Source organism: Calonectris borealis, chromosome 13, assembly GCF_964195595.1.
Source record: "Calonectris borealis chromosome 13, bCalBor7.hap1.2, whole genome shotgun sequence".
Lineage (NCBI taxonomy): Eukaryota > Metazoa > Chordata > Aves > Procellariiformes > Procellariidae > Calonectris > Calonectris borealis.
The window spans coordinates 22,260,093-22,282,295 of record NC_134324.1 but is presented as its reverse complement, the minus strand read 5'-3'; the positions used below and the strand labels follow the sequence as shown (position 1 = coordinate 22,282,295).

The following is a 22,203-nucleotide window of genomic DNA, read 5'->3' as shown; positions in this document are numbered from 1 at the left end:
AAAAAATTGCCAGATATTTTCCTATTTTCAAACTCAATTCACGTCAAGAAATTTCTAAGCCAAGAGCAACATTTTATGTGTTATAAATCAAGGAACATAAACTGATGAGAGACTGTCAAATACAATTCCTAACAACTGTATGAACAGCACCACTAAAGTAAGCTGAGAAGGAAAAGCCAAACAAGAGGGTTTTGTATTAAACCAGCAAAACATACTCAGGCTTGTGAGTAAGACAACAGCTGCAACTACTCTGGCAAGATACACACGATCAGAATGAAATGATGCAGCTTAATTTTCAAAGTGAAATCAATATAGCCGTTGCAGCAGGATTTTTCATTTTAATGCAGAAAACAAGAAATACATGGCAATGCACAAGGAAGAGTAACAAAACACAGCAGGGGGTGCTTTGTGAACTACAGATATTTTATTCTGCAGTTATATTTATTCTTTTAAGTTTATTCTTATTATACTATTAAGTCTAAGACTCTACAATCTCTTAAACATGTCTAAATTCATCTATTAACCATACTTAGGGAAGTACAGCACTACCATGGTTTACAAAACCATTAATTACAATTTCTAAGTTACTGGAATCACCGTTCAGGTAGCCCTAATGTTATCCAGAATAATCCTCAACCTGTTTCATCAGGTATCTTTGAACCTCATGGGGTTTTTTGGAGGTCATTTAGCTGCCAGGTCCCTTCTGGAGCTATTTCTTCCACCTTTTACAGCTCTCATTCACCAGGGCATATAGTTGGGTTTGTTTCTTAATTCTTGCTCACTTCTCTCACTATTCATTTGGTTAGAAACTTTAAAATAAACTTGTCTTTCAACAGACAAAGTTCCTTTTTGCTGCACACCACAGGTCCCTCTCTTCATTGGGGTTTTATGCTAGTGCATCTCCGTTATTTAAATGAGTTACATATGCATCAAGCTTGCATACTAGAGCAAACACATAAATAAGGCGAATGAAGGTGTGGATTTACAGCACAGCTGAGTTTTCCAACAGCTAAAGAACCCCATAAAAGGTTGGCCTTCTGTTTATCATTTCTCTGCTCCATCCTCAGCCATATGACCCCTTTGTTTTTCCCTGCACAAGCACTGGTGCTGTTCTGACTTCATGAGCTTGTTCAGGGAGCAAATCCCTTTGGGGGAGGGAATAAATATTACCACTGCCTTTGCCCCTTTCAGCAGCAGACACACTACATCTGCTTAGTTACATCGTAAAAGAAGAGTTTGAGTGTGTAACTTCAGAGAAAGAAGTTTTGTTTTGAAGGAGCCATGTGCACAATCTGCTTTCTCTTTGCTGGAGAGCTGCCAAAAGAGCTCTGGCCTTCAAGCATCAAGGACAAACGTCAGCGCCATCCCTCAAAGGCACAGCACACAACTGGCATTGCTGCGGGAGGATAACTACAGTTCTTTAAGCTGCACCACGCCACCCAAACCTTGGGCTGCTATGGAGTCTCCAGAGGCTAAAGGATTAGACTGGACAACTCTGGGGCCGTGTCACAGTGACAGAAACTTCCCTGGGCTGCCTGTTATCTTCATAGGCTTGTATGCTGTGACCCTGCCCCGACATACCCTTTGCACAGCAGAGACATCCCCTAACACTAATTATCTGCACTCAAGCTGGAGTACTGTTTCCTATGGAGCCTTTATACGGTTCTGGTCCTTTCGCCTTGGCTAAAAAACTGGAGCAGAAAGTGAAAATATCACCCTTTTTGGTTTGGTAAGCAAGAGGCAAATACTCATTTTTGCAAATACTCAAATACTCATTACCAAGGTAAAGTAGGACCAAAAAAATCGCTCAAGGAATTGAAAGTGCAGTTTCAAACATGGCTTAAAGCAAACTAAGCCTGCACTGCCACCGAAAGGGGCAGTCCCGCTCTCCCTGCCACCTCCGATGCTGGCATCAGCTGGCCGCTGCCTGTTCTCTTCGTTTTCAATCAGATAAAGAGGCTAATGTCAGACGTAGAGAGCTGTCAAGTGCACACAACCAAGCAGCGAGGCAGAGTGGGATCATCCCTTTAGCAGCACACAGCTTCACCCTGCTTTAAACCCCTCATGAAAAACTTCTAAAATAAAATAAAAGCATTCCAGCTATATAGTACCCCTTAAACATTTCTTTCCAAGCCTCTTACAAACCTCTCCAGAGCATTACCTCATACAGCATCACCTGTATTTCTTACCTTTAAGGCATTTCCAAAACGTCCACATCGTCACGTTGCTCTCCTTTGCCTGTTATCTCAACTTCTATTTATAGGCTTTTTCTGCATTAATTACCAGCACAGCACCAGAAACTTGCCAACTTAGTACCTCTCCATCTCCTAGCAAAGAAATTTTGCCCTACAGCCTCCCTCCAACCCACGCAAGCAGCCAAAACGCCGAGTTTGGGGTGTCCTGCACAGGCCCGAGTACTGCTTGTCTGCAAGAAGAGTTAAACTGTGGGGGCAGGCAGTCAGCCTTCACCTGCACTGCCCAGCCCCAGTCGTGCTTACCGCCCTGCGTAAGGATAAAAGACCTACATTTGCTCTCCAGCCTCGCTCGGTCATGGCTGAGAAACCCCCAGCTGAGAGAACTGGACGCCGGGACAGGAGCTGCCGCCCTCAGCTGCTTCCACAGCTGATCCGCGACCCCCCCACACGGCCTCCCGCCCCTCAGCCGCGGCGGGAACCCCTCACGCACACAGCCCCCCCCCGCTCACCTGTAGGCGCCGGGGGCGGGAAGGGGGCTCGCTTGCCCCCGGGCAGGGGAGGGAGGAGGCGAGGGAAGCCCGGCGCCACCTCGGCCTGCGACAACGGCAATACGCGGCTTCTCCACCAAGTTTCCGGGCGGGGAAGAAAGTCGAAACCTACGTGAGAGGAGGAGGCAGCGCAGCCGCCCAGGTGTCTCCCGCCCGGCACGACTCAGCCCTGCCCTCCCCTCACCACCACCGCCGCGCTCCCCTCCTCCTCCTCCTCCTCCTTCCCGGGCCGGCCCGGGCCGCCCACATCCCCAGCAGCCCTCTTCCCGCCTCGCCAGAGGGCGCCGCGGCGTCGCGGGGCACGTTCCTCTCCTCGGCCGCCTGCGTCGGGGTCTCCCGCTCCCCTCAGGCCCCCGAGGCTGGCGGAGCCCTCCCGGCGACCCCTCAGCGAGCGGCGGGCACTGGGGCGGCTCTCTCCCGCTCTCCGGGTGGCGGTGCGCAGGTGAAGCAGCCGCGGAGGACAGGTGGGGGGGCTCACCTCTGGGAAAGACCCCGGCCGCTCATCCCGGGTACCACGGCGCTGTGGGAGAACGGTCTCCCCCTCTCTGCTTGCTTGCTGAGGTGATTCTGCTCAGCCCCGGGGATGTTTCCTCTCCTTCTACCCGTGTCCTTAGGCCTCTGCCTTGCCAAAAAATAGAAGAAAGAGCAAAACCTGATGCTGTTCGGAGTGCAAGGAGTAAATTGTAGTTCAGCCGGCTGAAGAAAACACAGAACTTGAGGGGGAATTATTTTTTGCGTTTACATTCTGCCCACTCTTCTGGGCGATAAACAGAAATAGTGACAATTCGGAAGTAATCGGCTTGCACTTGCATTTAATTTGTTGGCAAGGCAAATCCTAAGAGTCTAGGAAATTAGAGAGCCCGCTGCCGAGCAGCTGTCGTGCCGTGGGAGGAAGCCCTGGTGCCACGGGGCGCTTCGTGCTGCTGTGTGGCTGGTGAGAGCCAGGGAAGGGACGGCACGGGAGACCACAGAGTGCTAGTTTCTGTGCTGTTACTGTAAACTGTAAATAGGTCCAGCTCCCAGGGTTCGTATGGAGGCAGCTCCCTGTAACTCTCATGCTTCAAACCAGCAAAATGCTAAATCAAGTGGGGTCTAAAAGTTGTCAAGCCATGTTAGCACTATGTCCAAGCTAGGAATTCTTCCCAAAGGAAGAGACCTTCCTGGATGTGTATCATGCCTTTCTTTGTGCCAGATCACATTCGGGTCCACACAGTGAACTAGAACTGTTTCAGGCCAAAAAAAAAAAACAAAAAACAAACCCATAATATTTTCTGGGTTACAATTTCTTTCTCTGGTTTATTACTCAGCCTTAGAAATACTCGTACTGCAGTCAAGAGGGTCATGAAGTAATAAAGAAGATGACATTTCTGCCAATAAAGAAAAAAAATAGAACATTAAACCATAGTTTTAGAGGAGGATCTATTAGGAAGGAAACCTTTGTACATTAACATAGGTGATAGGTAGTGCAGGTGGAACTAGCACACACCTGCCTGCATTTGATTATTTAGGCATGTCCCATAGTTGCTGAAGCAGACCTAAATGAAGAAAGGAGTAAGTGGTTTCAATGCCCTGACAACACCTTCTCTGCTTTAGTGGGGCTAGGGATCTGTGTTATTCAAGTAAGACTATTCAAGAAATGTTAGTACAGAGAGAAGAGATCGTCTTTTTTTTCAGACATGGACGGATTTGGCTCAATTTACCCATCCTGTGTTAAATTCCCTATGTAATCTTTTTTGGTTCTTTGCTACCTCACTAAATCCTTCTGTTCCCTGGTGTTGTCTGTTCAATGAGGGGCTGTGAGCTATGCTTGTTAGTGTGCGAGAGGATCTTTGTGTTACAAAGGTGAGACTGTAGGAGATGCACCGTGTACTAAAAATGCAACAAGGCTCTTTCTTCTTTTCATTTAGATCATTGTTGGAAATCCAATGGAACCAAGTCATACCAGCAACGCATCTTTGCTCAACGAGATCCATGTTACCACAAGACAGGAAGTGTAAGGTATTTTTGTAGGGCTTGGCTGAGAACTGTGATCTAGATTTGCAAAACCATTGATTTTGGTTAGACTAACTTAATTGTTTGATAGGATTTCCTCTGAAGCACCAAGGCTGAGATGGCTGAGAAGGATGGATAGCATCACATCCTCAGACCATTCTGAACAAAAAAATACTTTGAGACTCTGTGCAATTAAACTCTAGTTTGGGGAAGGAACAGCAGTCAGCAGTGGTCCGGAGCTGCGTAACAGCTGGAAGTACATTGCCAGCTACGAGCACTAGAGCCTGGTGCAGAGACATCAGGCTGTGTCTGCACTGTCAGCCAACCTCACACCAAAGCCTGTACTCATTAAGCCAGAACTCATTTATATTGAGCACTGGCTTGCGTGTAAACTGGCAAAGGCTTAAGCTAAGCTCTGTGGAGCTGGAGCACTCTTGAGGGGAGAGGTTTAAACCTTAGCACAGAGCCAATCTCTCCTTCATGCAGCCTGCAGCTCAGTTGGTGAGGACAGGAAATGTGTGGGTGAACTTGGGGTATTAGGAAGACAAACCCCAGGGAAATTTCAAATGGATGCAAATCTTTAAAATTAGGAATTCTGTCTAGTTAGCACTCGCTGGAGATTTTTATCATGTACGATGACCTGTTTGTCTGAGTGGACAGTGTGCCCATATATAATTAAGATATGGTGAAAGTTTATTGTATAAGTGTGCTGGAATTTTGGTTTGGCTTTGCAATAAAGGAATCACACTGAGTCACGGTTACTAAATGGACTCATGGAGGATACAGGTCTCTTCTGCAGAGCTAACACAAATGCAAGGAACAGAAATTAATTTCTTTCCTAGTCCAGGCAAAAGCAGCCACATCGCAAATAAGGCTGTGGCTTGATGACAAACGTTTGTTGTATTACTGGTTCCTACCCGCTCCTTGTTCCTGCCCTCACAACACAGCACACCAACCCTTAGCTGTGTCTGCAGCTCTTTGTGTGGCTGAACTGTGAATCAGGTCAGGATACTGATCCATCTGAAAAATAAACCAGGTGAAAATCTCTATAAGTATATTTTATTTAAAATATATAACCATATTTAAAATAGATGCATATATTTTTTAAGCCAGATAGATCAGTTCCCCAATCTAGTTTATAATACTGAGGTTATGGCTGATATTCTTCCCTACTAGTACAGAAGCAAGCAGTTAGAGGAGCAAAGTGGCTAAATATGAAATTGATGCTGGTGAAGAAGCATCCCAAACCACAGATGAATATTCAGTCTGCAAAGTGTAAATGGATTGCTCCACTGGATTGTTGTGCTAGCAGCTAATGTGTTGCATGAATCTGAATAGCAGCTCACGCAGTTTCAGATGTAAACATTTTGCCAGTAAAAAATCACAACATTTGGAAGAGAAATAGTTTCTCGGGTAACACTCAAATTATAACTTCAGTTAACCTTATGTTGAAGAGAATCTCAGTCTGCTGTCTCTTCACTGGCACCTCTTGCAAACCCCACAATCTGTTGGTCTTCACTCTCTACTGATTTTGAAACACCCAAGTTCTTCTGCAGAACTCAAGGACTTTTTATTTAATAGCAGTTCTGCTAAATTACATGCATCTGAGTTCGAGCTTCTATCTGCTCTAATTGCTGATAATTTCCTGCGTGTGATGGTGTAATTTGTACAGTAACTGCTGTGATGCTTTGTGGAGAAAGATTATGGACCACATACCTGCATATGTCAGGATTAAAATGCCACTTTCTGACAAACAGAATTAGATATATCAACTGAATATATTTGCCTGTTTACAGAATATTAATCATTTTTTAATTTCACATGAAGATTTAGAAAGCTTTTTTTGTAAAATCTGAAAAAGAACATAGAAAATCAGTAAGCAAACAATAGGAAAAGTAACAGGAGGAAAATTGAATGGGGAAGCAAAATCACATCACACAAAGGTTTACAGGTTAGTTTAATCCCACTAGTGTTGCATAAAACTTGGTAACTGTGTGTTTCTCTTATCCTCTTGTGGGAAGGTGCAAAGAATATATGACTGCACAGTATTAATTTTGGACTCAACTTTGATGTTTCATCACAAACAAACCTAAATTCCCAACCCACACACAAGAATGTAAACACAATTAAAAAAAAAAAGAAACACAAACAGGGAGGGAGAGTCATCCCAGGAATTTATGATTAAATGGCCTGGAATCTCCCTTTTGTGGAAAGCAGAGCAATGGAAGTACGCGTGCATGAAGACACAGTGGATTCTGGTAAATCCAAGGCCCTAAGCACATTGTTTGGATTCATTCCGCCAGATTCTATAGTACTTTTGTTCCTTTTACAGTATTTTGTTATGTTTGCTGCACATTATTGGTACATATGCATTGCATACTGTATATTTATAGGAAGTAGTCAGAGTCTTGTTGTTTGAAATTTTTAAATGGGAGCAAACAGAATGTTAAGAAATATAGCATAAGAATTTTGTATGCGTTAGTAATGACTTAGGACTATTTTACGTTATCTTTCCTTGTGTTTTATTAACAGCGGTCAGTTATTAACAATGTTGGAGTACTTTATTTGATGGATCTGTAGAATGTTTTCATTAGAAGTAAACAGATTGATTCTCTGCTTATAGAAAAGTATGTGTTGGCAGATAAAAAGAGGACATCTGGCTTTTCTTAGGAGGGGAATAACCCATCTGGCTTTTTATAGTCGAAAAGATATGATAATATAAGGAAAAAAAAAGGTACATGAAGCAAATCGCTTTCCTGATTTGCTGTTGCGAATAATATTGATGACTATTTCATAATTTTTAAATGGTACTGTTGAAATGTTGCAGCTGCTTTGTAACCAACACAGATTTCTTTTTATCACAATGCTTCTGTTGCAGCATTTTAAATGAGACTTCAGAAATAAAACACCTATCAAGAAAGATATTGTAGCAATAGATCACATAACGTTTCATTAGGCCAATTTCAAGTCCCACTGAATTTTCTGTTATTATTTTACAGGATTGGATTTGATCTTTTGTGATGCTGAGCCCAGCTGTCTTGACTCCCCTCCCTTATTAACTTCTTGAAGAAAGGAGATAAGGAACCATCAAGTTTCTAACAATTATTTTTATAAAGCAAGTATGATGTTCAATTTACTTTATAGCCCATAATTGCAACACTGTTCTCTTAGTTAAAACTGATAACAGATACTAAATAGACTTGATCCAATTCAGGAATATTATCTGTATAATTTTGTGCCTGGGAGGTACTGCTGCTCTCTGTTATAGAGTATTAACTAAATAATGTGTTTCCGCAGCATTTAGAATTTGACTTCTAGCCACTTTTGTTCTGTTAACTGTTTAAAAACAAATGCTGACTTTCTGCTGTCCGTGTTTATGAACACTGCTTCTTGGACAGTTGGGTCAGAGGAAAAGGCTGCATATGTCAAGGGGTATTATCCTGTCCCTCACAGGAAACTCTTCCCCTTGAAGTCCCAAGTGAGGCTGCGGCAGCTTGTGGCGGTCTTCCTGGAGAAGCAGGAGTCACAGGAAGTCTGCAGCACTACTCCTAGTGTACGTCAACTCCCTGCCACAAGGGTTTGGTAGCAGCAGCAATGACTATGTCTGGGTTATGGAATATAGAGCATGGTGTGGTATTTCTGGAGTACGTTCAGGTCTTGTTCATTAATTATTTCAAGGTAATAGACAGACCACCTTTATTTCTCCAGCATAAGTGTAAAATACTCAGTAGATATGAGTTTGGGCATTTTAATCACCTTCCATTTTGTCTGCTAATGGGTACTCTTTGAATAATCTTAGGGTCAGTCCTCTTCCAGTCTTACAAGGTATGCTGTCTGCTTCAGCAAGGTTGCTTCCAGGACAAAGGCTGTTTGTATTGGCCATATGATGTTCTTCACCAGCACGACATATGCATTTGGAAAACTAAACCAGAGATCCCCTTGGTTCATGCCACCACAACACCTTTCAAATATTTTTCAAGAGCAGTATCTTTCAAAGTGTCTATTTTTGGTTGTATTTCATCCAGCTGTACAGAGGCAACCTGCACCTGGATTCAAGAAATTACTGTATCAAGTCCTACGTGTCAAACTAGCCATCATCAGTGGGACAATGTACTTTGATAGCTATGCAAAGAATGTTAAAGAATAAAAATTAAGATCCTAAAACTCATAAAAACTGGCAGGTTACATTCATCAGTTCTTTACCAACAGCTTGCTGCAAGCCGTTCAGCACCGCAGGTGCCAAAGCAATTTAAATACGTATGTAGAAAATATCCCCATAAGGATTACTGCATCATTGCCTGATTTGTACCCGCTTCTGGAATGGAAGATGAGACTCAGTGTCCATTTATTTAATAGTATATAACACCATCCTACAAGAGGGTAAAGAAGCATCTCAACATTAGGATGTTAGAGAAGCAAAATGTACTGAGACACCTTGGAATTTCTTTTCTCCCTGGAGCTTCTAGTTACTAAAATTGCCCTAGAATACCTTTGGTATTTACAACAATCAATTTTTAATAACAGCAATATACACCCAAAGGATTGAAAAGAAGAATGTGGGATGGCTGCAAGTCTCATCAGGATCTAATACAGCTCTGGACCCATACTAGTTAGACATACTTGTCCTTCCAAACTCTATTCAGGCAAAGTGACATATTTCTAGTGAGACTGTTCAGTCTACACCAAGAACAAGACATGTCCTGAGGAAAAACAAGATCCATCCAAAGTAATTGCTATGTGCTGCAGCTGGAGCTCTGTTTCCAGAAAATAGCTAAATATAAACATTCCTAACTGAATGGGTGGGAAGCCAAGACTGCCTTGCAGCAAAGATACCCACTGAATAGGATTACCTATTAACAAGCTAATCCACAAGAATTCATTCTGCCACAGCACTGAGAAAGAGATCAGAGAAATAAGCAATATAGCTGCTTCAAATACAATTATACCATTAATCAGACTTTTCTGAAAATGCCATTGTGGCATCTGGTATGAGTTATCTCTCACATTCCTAGACCAAGCTATTCCATATCCAAATCAGGAGGTTACATTTTTTTAGCTGACAGTTAGGAACTCTGCAAACCCTCCCAGGGGACCTGCAACTCTAGCTGTTTCCTTCTGCTTGTTGCAGTGCCACTGGAGATAACGTGAGAAGGAGAGCTTATGGTCAGCACACACAATTTCGGTGGTTGCGTCCCAGATGCTAGCTTGGAAAGGACAGCGCAACCCTGACGACAGGGCTTTCCATAATCTTTGTACTTGTAGATCACTTCTCGGTTTTTAGGTGAACTCTAGAACAGAAATCTAAAGTTTCACAATAATAATACAGCTGCAAAAATAGAATAAACCTTTCCTAGGAATACCTTATTTTTAAAAATAATTCTGCCCCAACTTGGAACTGTTACCAGGCTGTTTTTTGGCAGACCCAGTTGTTAAGTCCTACACGCTTCTGTAACATGTACTTTAGGCTCTTTTCTGAAGAAATGTAATTCTGCAGAGTTGTCACCTTAAATTCTGGATGCCTCAGATTTTCTGAGAGTTTTTTTCACGGATGTAGTACACAAGTTTCTAGACCATAATTATGAATCTTTGCAGTAATGAAAGTCCACTGTTGTACTTCCCCATTAAGCTGAATTCTGATGCAGGAGATGGTGGTAAGTTCAGTTAAAAAAAGGTACCTCCATTTGACACAATTGAATATTCCAATACTAATTCTTTTCCAGCCAGTTCTCTCCCTGAACACTCAAGTCATCATCTGTGGAAACCAACTTTTTTGTATTTCTGTACACAAGAATATTGACTGGTATTTTATAGGCTCATCTTGTCAAACAATGTAAGCAGCCCTGAGACACTGTTCTGACCAGTTTTAGCAGCCTGCCTTGAATTTAAGCTATGCATGACTTAGGAAGAAGGACCTTGTTAAATACGTTCCAGTGGTGACTTAACATAAGAAAACACACGTCTTCCATAGAATGTTAGCAAAAGCGCTACTAAGTCAGTTTTTTTTTTTTTACTATGAATAATGTGCTGGGCTCAGTTTGTTAAGACTCTGCAGTCTGAACATAATAAAAGAGTTCTGGGTAAGGCATGACTCCCTCCAGCTCAGTCATCCATACTTGCATGAACTTCAAAATACTGAAAGAAGTAAAAATATTTTTACCAGAAAAATTAAGGATTCTGACTTTGATATGAAGCAGTTACTTTAAGAAATAGAATATGTCCATGACCGTAGTCAGATATTTTAAATAGACCTTCACTGGAAAAGCTTTCATTTGTGTTTTGACTACCATGTTCCTATGCTGGACCTAATTGAAAGGAGGCTGCTCCATGCCAACTGATATCAGTCCTTCTCACCTGAATTAGGTTCGTTACTGCATACAGTAAGACAAATCTTGCGGCCCGTACTCAAGAAATACCTTTAATAATCATTTTAATAAAAAATCAAGAGATATCAGGTGAAATGGAACACATCTATCGTATAATATTCAGTGAAGTACATACCTTGCACTCAAATTAAAACTGCTCTTTTGGTCATAGCCCACTTTAACATTCACTTTTGTTTGAAATCTGGACCTCTGCTCTGAATTCATAAGAAATGCAATAGCTACACTGTTGGTCCTCCTCAGAGAAGATGTATTTAAGAACCAGCTGCTCAGGGAATATAGTCTGTTATATATCCTAGTGCGTTTTCTGACATGAAGGGAATTGATATTAAATCTATTCAACTATCAAGACCAGAAATCAGTGCTCACTTCTAGTACTATCCTTTTTACATTTTACAGAAGATTCAATGCTCAAAGTAATGATCCCTGTATATTAAAAAAACAAAAAAAGCCAAAACCATAAATGCTGCATCCTTGCTTGAGTGAGGGACATCCAAATTATTTATCTGTATATCAGGTTTTAGCTAGTTAAGAAGAATTTCTTCAACTGTAGGACTGAAATATACCTCAAAAAATGAATTACCAGAAACAGTACTTTCAACTGGCTGCTCCATCTCATGGATACAGCAATTCTCTCCTCTGGTTGAAGATGCTTTTCTTTGGAGCTCGCATGACATCTTTTGATTTCTGGTCTAACTACATTCCTTATCTTCCATGGAAGTTCCCCTCTGCTGATGAGTCCACTAGCAAGTTTGCCCTCTTCACGCATAATACTTGGTCCTTCTTAATTTCTTTTTACCTAATCATCAAAACGCAGTTTACAGATATTAATTTGCAGATTTGCCTCCTGGCAGTCTCCCAGTTTACAATTCATATTACCGATTTAGAAACTGAGGCACGTAGAAGTTTAGTCACTATAGCACTACAAAGAAAGTCTGTGTTTAATAGAACTCAAGGGGCTGCTTTTATTCTTATTTGCGTCAGCTTGATATTTCTTTATTCTTTTGATAATTGTGAAAATTGGTCCAGCAGTTGTCTTGCTTTCTGCAAAAAGGAAGGCTTCCTGAATCATTTAATATGCTGCTGGGGAGAAGAAGGCTTATGTGAGGAATTTTTTGAAGAGTTTGCCAGATAAGGCCCCAAGTCAAAGACAGGCATGCTATGTTTATCTCTGATATGACTCTAAGTTGCAGTAGTGATGTTACAGTAGCAGTTAATTTGGTGCTTAGGGTTCAAAACAAGGTAAAAGGCAACTTGATACTCAGTAATTTTGTATTATTAAATATTGGTTATAAAATTTCACTTCTTAAAAGGCTATCTTGTAAATACATCATAAGGAAACTCCTTTTTCTGGGTATTCTTGGCGTCAAGATGTTCCGTCCATGTATCTTAGCACAGAGCAGTGCGTATCTATCATGTTTTTGCAAGCTAAAATAAAAACAAAGGCGGGGAGGAGGAATCCAAGTAGTATTTTGGTTTAAATAAGATAATAATAAAATTTAAAAAGGGGCAGCTATATTAATTATGATTAGTTGTCTACGCACAAACAAAAATGCTGATACTAATACACTTTCCTGATCTTCTTTCCAGTACTGGATGTTCAACAAAGTTCTGCTACTTTTAAATTAGAATTTGCTAAATTGTTCAATACAGCGGTACCTCTGCAACAGGTATGTTCTCTGCTTGACTAATACAACATTGCAAGTAAGTCTGGTAATAAGTTAAGGAGCAGGTTAGATATCTGTCCTTATATGACACCAAGTTAGAAAAAGAGTCCTCGAGCTCTTAGCATGTGTGGTCAGACTACAACAAATTAAGATGAGATTACTCTAAATATGGCAGCTAAAGTCCAAGTTGGTCTTAAAAGTATAGATCATGTGAAAGTTGAAGCATGGACTTTTCTTATTGCTCTCTGCTCTCAAGTTGCCTTTATAATAAAAAAATCTCATTATTAATTTCCTTTTTTTCTGAGGAATGGCTGTTTTTTTGGGCTGTCTCTTTGCTGAATATCCTGGCTACTTCCACCCTTGGGGTGGAAGCTAGGGTCTCATGGAGAATGAGCCCTGCTCAAAACCCAGGTGTTGTACTGGTGTCACTGCTGCAGAAAAGAGATTTGTGGGGTTTTTTTCATATCAATTAATGCATACAAGCATGCACGGGTAAAGTGTGCTTATATTCTGTTGTTTATTTTCCAATCCTGAATTGGTATGAGCACATATACACTGTTAATATTACTAACACTTGGACTTGTATTCCCTTAGCTGTAACATTTGAGCTACAGAAGCGTAACAAATACATTTTTGATTGTTTCATCAATCTAGCTGTTTTGTAATAGTTATGACCTTCTGCTTGTCCTAGAAGTCTGAGGGTTAAAGAGCAGCTTTTTGGAAACAACCTATAAATCATTGTCTTTGGCAACATTTTCAAAGTTTGATTTATGTTCTTTTTCTTGCTACATTACTCCCAGCTGCTCCTAATGAGGTACTTTAGTGACAGGAGAGTGGTAAGCAGCTATGGGCATTCTTTCATTCACTTCAGTACTTTGCTTATTCTTGAAGGTCCCCTACTGTCTTCCAGTGCTCTCTCTCCAGCCCTCGGGAGCATTACAGTGCACACCGGCGCTCGCATGTTCAAAGTATGAGTACCCTCTGCTGGCATGTTTTTGTACTAGGCTCTGTCCTATGGCGCTTCAGTCTGGTTGTATTAATGCATAGTACATTACCCGGTTATCCTTATCTCCATATATTAATTTCGGAAATTTATTTCAGTAACAAAATTTTGTCTTTATTTAAAATATTCATGATGAAAAGCTATTTTCTTTCTTCATTTCTCCTCATTACAAAAAAAAAAGTATTTTATTGCGTTAGTTCAAAAGTTTGATAACGTCTTACTACATTATGAAAGATGCCATTCAAAATAATATCAGTGTTCAGACACAGAATGCTGTTAGGGATAGATGTCCCTTCAGAGGCATTTTTGTACTTCAGTAAGTTTTACTATTCTACCTAATTTTTTTTTTTTTTTTTTTTTTTGTCATAGTGTGATGCACATAGGTCATTGTAAGTAATTTCTTTCTCTGCTTGGTGTTTAGATCCTTGACATAAATATTTTCCCCAACAATCAGCACTTGGACAAAACATATTATTGTTTGTTTTTAAGTACTGATTCACTTGATACTATGCATGTTACACGCAATGCTGATAGTTTGCAGGGATCACAGATCAACAGTGAGAGTTTTGAGGAAGAATCTGGCAACAGAATTATAAAGGGGAGAGGGGATGAACATTGTCTTACTTTCTACCAAGAAAGTAAATAGCAACGAAGAATCGCTCTTCTGGAGAAAAGACTGAAGAAAAAATTGTCATGGACTAGAGGTAATATTTGGCTGGTGGATCCAGGCCCTGTTTAGTCACTCTTAGCTGGAATTCAGAGAGGAGACCCTGGGATCTGAGCCCATTGGTGAGTCTTGAATACAATGGAAAGTTAGCATAGCTGGAAGAAAGGAGTAGCTGCAAGTCAAGATTAGAAATTGCCTGCAGAGCAAGGGAGAAGGAGACAGAGATTGTGCTGACTGTAGTTTGCCCCATATCTGGTTCTGACCATTCCTTCTTGTAAACTGTTCACTACATCTTTAGGAAAGAAAAGCCCAGGTTCCCTTGGGCCTCTAATTGTCCTGCTGTGTTTAACTGTCTACGCATCTGTGGCATATAGGAACCAACTGCCTTCTCTGGGGCCTCTCACAGATGTTTTGTAGGCTGCTTTATAACTGGACAGCTGTTGTAAGTTCATGGAAACCCACATAAAACCATGACAGCTGCTTTTAAAGCTACTTCAGTGACAATTGTCTAAAGCAAAACCTGGTACCTCTGGTTTCCGTAAAACATCAGACCCATCTAGAACAATAAAGCTATCACTGAGCAAGCAACACAGAAGAGATTCTGAAATAACACTTTAGGCTGTACACAAAATAGTAAATTAATGTATTTATTTTCTGTGTTCATCTCAAATAGTCCTTTGGAGGTCTGAAACAAAAGCAAGGCAGTGCTTGATAGGTGCCGGTCCTTTGGGACTCATTCCATAGCTTCACCACGGCACCCATCAATTGGGTAACAACTGAACTGAAGAGAAAAACAACACAGCTTGATTTCCTTTCCTGTTCTTAACACCTGGGGGATCTCTGATGACTAGCATGGCCCTGCTTGGATATGTCACCTTATGAGACAGCAGTTCTTGAGTATAGCACCCTCCAGAGGGACTTGCATTAAAGAGGAATTCAGTTCTGAATGTCTCTGCTTCTACTGGTTAGTATTGGCTATGAACGCTAAGCCATAGCTTTGCAACCTATACTGCAGCCCAAAATTGCATTGTATTCCCAATTCTGACAATAATAACCATTTCAAAATGCTTTGACATCTACTTTTCTGGAGAAATGAGATCTGCTTTCTTTTCCTGATAGCTCTGTCAAACTGTGAAATGTAGCTGTGAAATACCTGGTGGTTTACAAATCCAACACAGTATAAGAGTTTGCAAGTCTGTAGCTGTGTGATTATTGCAGATAGAGAAGTCTGTTAAACGGATAGATTTGGATTTTCATTTCTCTTTCTTGGAGGGAAATTGTACTGTTTGGTTTGCTTTGCCTTGCTGCTCTGATTCATATTTATAGCAGACATCAAATATAGTTTGCCTCAGCCTCTTTCTTCTTTCAGGAGTGATCTTGGATTCAAAATCTTAGTCATTAAAGTTGCAGGTTTCTGACTTAAGATCATTGGGCTTCTTTTCTAGGGTCTTCTGATTTGAATGATTTGTTTTCAAGAGGCTTTATCTGTCTTTAATTGTACTTTGTAAACTGAGTGGTCAGATCCAGCTGAGATCAAAAGGTTCCCATCAGATTAAGGGAGGTAGGTAAATAGCTATTCTGAGTCCCCTTTCAGAATTCAGAGACACAGACAAAGCTGTGTCATTAGCAAAGCAGACAGTCGGTAGGATTTCTCTTCTCCAGCCCTAACTATCACCCCTTTCACACTTGCATGTGGTTATCAAACAGGGGCCTTGTACCATATTATGATGCTAATATCTGATCCAGTATCCTGCTGTCATTTATGCTGGACAATTACAGACTACATGGATTATGTTCATCTGAAGTACAGAAAATAGAAATGGGAAATATCTCTTAAGGTATTGGTCCAATAATGCATTTGTTAACGGTTTGTCAGAAGAGGGTAGAAAAACGAATTTGGTGCATCTTGGCTTGACACTTTCTAAAACCTTCTTTCATCTCCCTCTTGCTTCTCATCCTCCCAAAGACAACGCTCACATCAAAGTGCTTTGACTGCAAAAATTTGCAAACTTGAAATACAATTCCATGATTTTCACATCTGCATCTCCAAAAGTCTCATCCAGATCACCTAAGCTGTTCCCTAAGCATATGCAGCCCCCCTTAAAGTAAATGAATACTGCAGATGTTCAGCAAATTTAGAGATTTGGATCAACCTGCACTTTTCTGTTCTTGTTCACAATGTAGTGTCAACAGTACAGTCAATATTTATCGTTCATTTTCAGCTATCAAAAGGCAGTCACAATATTTGCCCAACTTTTTAAAGTGATTAGAAATCTTTCAATGCTACATATTAAATAGCTTATTTTGCTGGGTATGTGGTAATTGAAATATGTATAACTGCACTGCATATTGTCCAAGAGACTCACATGATTGCCCTTACATTAAACAAGTATTCAACTGAGGCTTCAGCCGGGAGACAGAAAGCGTGTGTGTGTCTGGGAGAGGGTGGGGTGGAATATTCATGCCATTGAAAAGACTCATGTTGTTACTTAACAACTACATTAACCTCATGTCACAAGTCATGACCTTGTGCTGACCCTGGCTAGCAAAGCAGCACAGCTCTGAAGTACAAAACATGAAAGTGGGAGAAGTAAGTAGCAGAGGAGGAGAAAAGATCAGCTCTTCATGGAAGAGGCTTCCAACCCTATTCAGACAAAATGCCAAACAATAGCTGCAGAGGGGCTGTGCATAGGCCATCTCCACCCAGTCACTCACTCACTGTTGAAGTATTTTCATGGAGAGCCTTTCATAGCCAGCTGCAGACTGACGCGACCTTTAAACTGTGAGATTCCTTTTAATGTAAGGCACCCTGATAAAGCAAAGGGAAGAAGCCTGAGAGCGTACAGACAGGAGCCTTTAGATCTCTTGTTTCTATCCTTCTCCTTTGCTTTGCAGTAGAGCCCTGTTTGCACAAGTGACTGCATTCAGAGATGAGCCTGGAAGCTCATCCCACTTGAATTTTGAAAATTTGGGGAAGGGAAAACTTCACTAACCAAAGATGCTTTTTCCTTAGCTTTTTGGTCCCTGGAGTCTTTTTGGTAGCAGTGATGTCAGTATCAGGAAATGGGCAAAGTGACCCCAATTTTAAGCGAGAAGGAAGGAGATGGGATCTGATTGGAGAGCAAAGCAAGGGCGGGAGGGCAACAGGTGTTTGTTTTGCAGAGCAAAAGTTCTGTGGGACCTGTAGAAAGGTACTTTAAAGGCAGGCTGGCGGTCTGAGTGAGGACTGCAGAGAGAGAGTCGGCAGCATGATGAGAAATTTCTCTTGGTGAAGGGCTCTGGGGAGAAATATCAACTCACAGAAGCTCACGCAAAGTGGTTTTTCCCCCCCCTTATTTTCTAACAGAGTAGCAACAAAAGTGGTGACACCACAGGGGTGGCTTCAGTGAGCCTGTTGAGGAACTATTCACATATTTTGCTGACCACATATTTTGTTCGGCAGGCACCTCACTGCTCGAGGAACTGCTACCCCATCTGGCTGGTGGCTCATTTACTCTTGTTTGCCATCTCCAACAGACGTCAGGACAGGGTGTTTCAGAGGAATTTCCATAAAGAGCCTTTCTAAAATAACCTACTTCAAAAAGAGGCTCTTGGTGCAAGCAGAGATTGGCTTATGTTCTGAAGCTTGAGGTTTATGAACATTGGTGTTTCTCTTTGATTTTCCAGTAGTAAATAATTATAGGTTTGACATCCTCAAGCTTTTAAGTATCATGAGTCAGGCCCCCAACTATGAGATGGTTCATAAAATTCTCACTAACTTACAAATAATAAACACTGCGTTATTTTTGCTTTCTTCCTGGATTTGCATCCTTTAGGGTTACAGTTTTTGGGTTTTCTTCTTCAGCTGTTTAAAGTGTACCCCTTATTACGAAGGCTGAGGACTGTATACACGCACAGCAAATTCCAGGAGTGGGGTCATTCAGAGAAGCCGGGCAACTCTCACAAATTGCAACAAAATCCCAACAGCTAGCAAAGGAGGTCTGGCACGAAATCCTATACAGTAATCTTGTGCCAGGCCAGGAAGTTCCCAAATGTATATAGTTGTATATTCTCAAAGAGGCTGTATCTTTTGTTTGATCTACAGGGGCCAGCACCAGATAGGCCTTCCCGTTTGACAACAGCCAGGCCAGGCCAGCTGTGCCACGGACCCCTCCCACTTCCCTCCGCGGATCCTGCATTCAGCTCAAGGCTGCTGGCCCAGCTCTCTGTTTACATGTTTCCAAATTCAAGGAGGAAAAGTGAATATCAAACAGACCTGTGCTCTTTTGAAGTGGCTAAAGGATGCTATCAGGTCTGGGGGGGGTGTGTTGTGCCTTTGAGGCTTGTTTGTCTTTCCCTCGTCCTTCCGTGCAGGCCTTTAACCCGCCGTTCGAATCTTCAAAGCCGCCCTAACCCCAACGGTGCAGCTTCTTTGGAGCTGGCACCATTACCAGGGCCAGGGTGTTTTGTGTTGAACCACTTTTCTGTGTGGTTTTTAGACATGGAAGTTTCTTTATTCTTTTGAAATAAATAATTGGACTGAAATTAGTTACTATCCGACAGGAAGAAAATAAGTGATTTGTTTTGTTTTTCGAGTAGGAGGTTTCATCACTCAGCGATGAGCTTCCTTCTTTTATGTCAGCTGTAATGATTGCCATTTGGAGAGCTTTTCTCATACTTACACCTTAGTAAGTGATGGTCTTAAAACGCATCCTACTCTTTCTCAGCTTTAGCACTTCACTTAACCACAAGCTTGCTGTCGTTTTAGGGCTGTAGTGTCAAACTATTGTCAGAGTCTGCCCTCTACTGGTAAATGGTTGAAATTGCTACTTGAACACATTAAATCGTGTTGAAAGGAGAAACCTGGGATTTTTTGTGTTTTACTTTAGGACCATCTCACTTTGCCAAATCTCTTTTAATGTGAAAAATCTTTTCTTTTATGAATGAAAGAAGTGCTTTTGCTAATTAAAAAGTAGCGAGGAAAATCAAATTTTGAAACTCCAAATTCTTGAAGTAGTTACAGTTTTGAATATCAATATTAGAAAAAACAACAATAAAAATATTTTCAATTCATTACTAAGAGCTTTTTTTATCCAGGATCTCATTCATCGAGTCTGTTTATAGGTTTTTGAAGAACTGGACTAAAAGCAGCTCATACATAGAATGATAGAATCATAGAATAATTTAGGTTGGAAAAGACCCTTAAGATCATCAAGTCCAACTGTTAACCTACCACTGTCAAGTCCACCACTAAACCATGTCCCTAAGCACCACATCTACAGTCTTTCGAATACCTCCAGGGATGGTGACTCAACCACTTCCCTGGGCAGCCTGTTCCAGTGCATATAACACAAAGTTGTGCTCTGGCTATATGCAACCAGCAAAAGGTTGAAATACCTATACTTTGATTTCACGTACGGCTGTGATGTGCTATCTGCAAAATAAAAAAAATTTAAAATTAATTTTAAAATATAGTCTGAAAACCAAAATAATCGATAATGTCTCTCAAGCAAAAAAAAAAAAAAAAGACAAAAAAAAAATTCTGGACATTTTTCTAAATTTCACTTTAAAAATATCAGAAATACCCATTCTGATCCTAAGAATCATCTTAGGTTTTTTTGCTTTCTAGAAAGCTGAGAACTGCTATTTTTGTTTGAAGGTCAACGAGTTATGCCCTAAATGGAAAGTAGCAAAAATTTCGCATTCTTTAGTATTCTAGTCAGTGAGTCCAGGTAACCATGAAAGGCGGCAGGGTTGAAGTTTTAGAAAGAGATAGATTGTTTTGTATCTTATCGCAGTCAACCTTTTGGTTCTCGTATCTGATAGGCCTGGTGAGGGCAAAGCTGGCTTTCAGCTCTCTTTGTGCTCTGACTTCTGGAGTTTGCCTGATTTGTGGAGTAGCAGAAACCTGCTTTAAATCTGGCAACTCATAACAACCGCCTGAAAGCCATTCTCAAACCAAACGACCTATTTATCTAACTTACTGTGGCAAGACAAAAATTTTCATGCCTGGCCAAATCCCTTTGCTTTGGAAGTTGCATGCAAACATGGTTCCTTCATAGAAGGCGAATCACCCTCCTTGAGAAAATGCCCTTTTAAAGAATCCTCTTGCATTTGGCTCTTTAGAGCTAGTAGAGCAGCATATATGGCTTAGAATACAGCCCGGAACATCAGGTCTCTGTCTTCTAGAAGATCTTTCTTCTTTGCCAGATGCCTTAGACACATCTGCAAAGTTTATAGTACAGCAATAGCAGGGAAAACATCTTTCTCTCCTCTGCTAAAATCAGTTTGACATCCCCTTCCTTATGTAGTAAGAGTTTCCTCTGTTGTTAAAAATCTATGTTGGGTACTGTTCAGTTTATTTTCATGTAGGAGCAATTTTATAAAGGTTTAGAGACCTGGTGATTGCACAGGGTGTCTATGACAGATACAGTCTGCAAGATTCAGATATTTAAATGGTCAGAAATCTTAATGAGATCTTTATGTTCTGGTATGCTTTGTTCTTAGATTTTGGTGCATGATGCTTAGGGCAAGTGGTTGGAAGCAGCCTGAAATTGCCTGGCCAATCTTCCCTGGATTGCATGGGCTACCCTATATTGAATCCTGCAAAAAAAAAATCTTCTGCAGATTGCTAGATTTTTTGCCTAGTTGTAAAGAATGGGCAGAGATTAGAGAGTAATCTTTAATTGGATGCCTTTTAAGGGTGCAAAAATGTTGTGTGAATTTTTTTCCTTGTAAGTATTGTCTTATGCCAAAATATTCTCCTTCCCTATCTCCTGTAATTTGTCATAAAATTGTTATCTTAGTCTTAGGGACATGGTGATAATTTCCATGACAACACAGAAAGATTCCAGAAACAAAGATTTCTGACTAAATATATGAAGGTTGTCGAAAAGCACAACTGCAAAAATTCTGCCTACCCACTGTAAATAACAGACAGAAAAGTTAAGGTTACATGATCTCATTTTTTGAAACTGAAATTTTCTTAACACCATGTTGATTTACTTAATGTTGGATTTTTTTAATTTGGGTGACCAAGCATTTCTCCAAACAATAGCAATACGCCCTTACTATGCAGATCCACGAAGCCTAGCTATGTGTCATAATCTTAAATTGGTCCTGATTCCACATAAAAATACACAGAACAAATAACCACAGAACTGAGGCTTTATGAAAAGATGGCTAGAAATAACTGAAACACCTCTAATCCAAAGTTTGACCCAAAAGTAAAACTGTGCTTAGATCTTAGCCTGCAGTTTAAATCTCCCCATAATAAGCTAAGTCCTAATGCATCACATTTGGAAATGTTCAAATGTAGAGAGATTTTGGCCCTGAGCTGTCATTTCCTGTATTGGCTGATCTACCTTTGATGGAGTACCCAGTTGTCCTGACATCAAATGGGTTATCCCCATATTTATAGTAGTTTTCTGGGATTTTAACCATCATTGTCTATTATATGAACACCAACATTGTTCTTGATGCTTTCTGAGACAGGGATCAAGACAAACCCTGGCTTCAGCAGGTAGCAGCTTAAAAACAGAGTAAGTCACTGTGCCTTCCCCAGCGGTGGTATCAGGGTCAATTACATGCAAAGCAGTTATTCTTTGCACTGTAGTTCCAGTGTTGGGTAAGGAGCTAACTCTTTAATAAATTTGTTTATGGATTTAGAAAAGCTTTCACTGAAAGTGATCTTGATTATTCTCTGTGTCCTGCACCCACACATTGCAGTGACTAATAGTTTCTAATTCGTACTAACAGCTTCTCAGAGGAAA

At 40.8% G+C, this 22,203-nt stretch overlaps 1 protein-coding gene across 1 annotated transcript in view; it reads right to left on the bottom strand.

Annotated features, from left to right (window-relative positions):
• LOC142087826 (ligand of Numb protein X 2-like) overlaps positions 1 to 2,946 on the bottom strand; it is a 30,213-nt gene extending 27,267 nt beyond the window's left edge. The window contains exon 1 of the mRNA XM_075162499.1: positions 2,705 to 2,946. The gene's annotated coding sequence lies outside the window, so the exon portion shown is untranslated. The remainder of the gene's footprint in view (positions 1 to 2,704) is intronic.
• Positions 2,947 to 22,203: the final 19,257 nt, after the last annotated feature.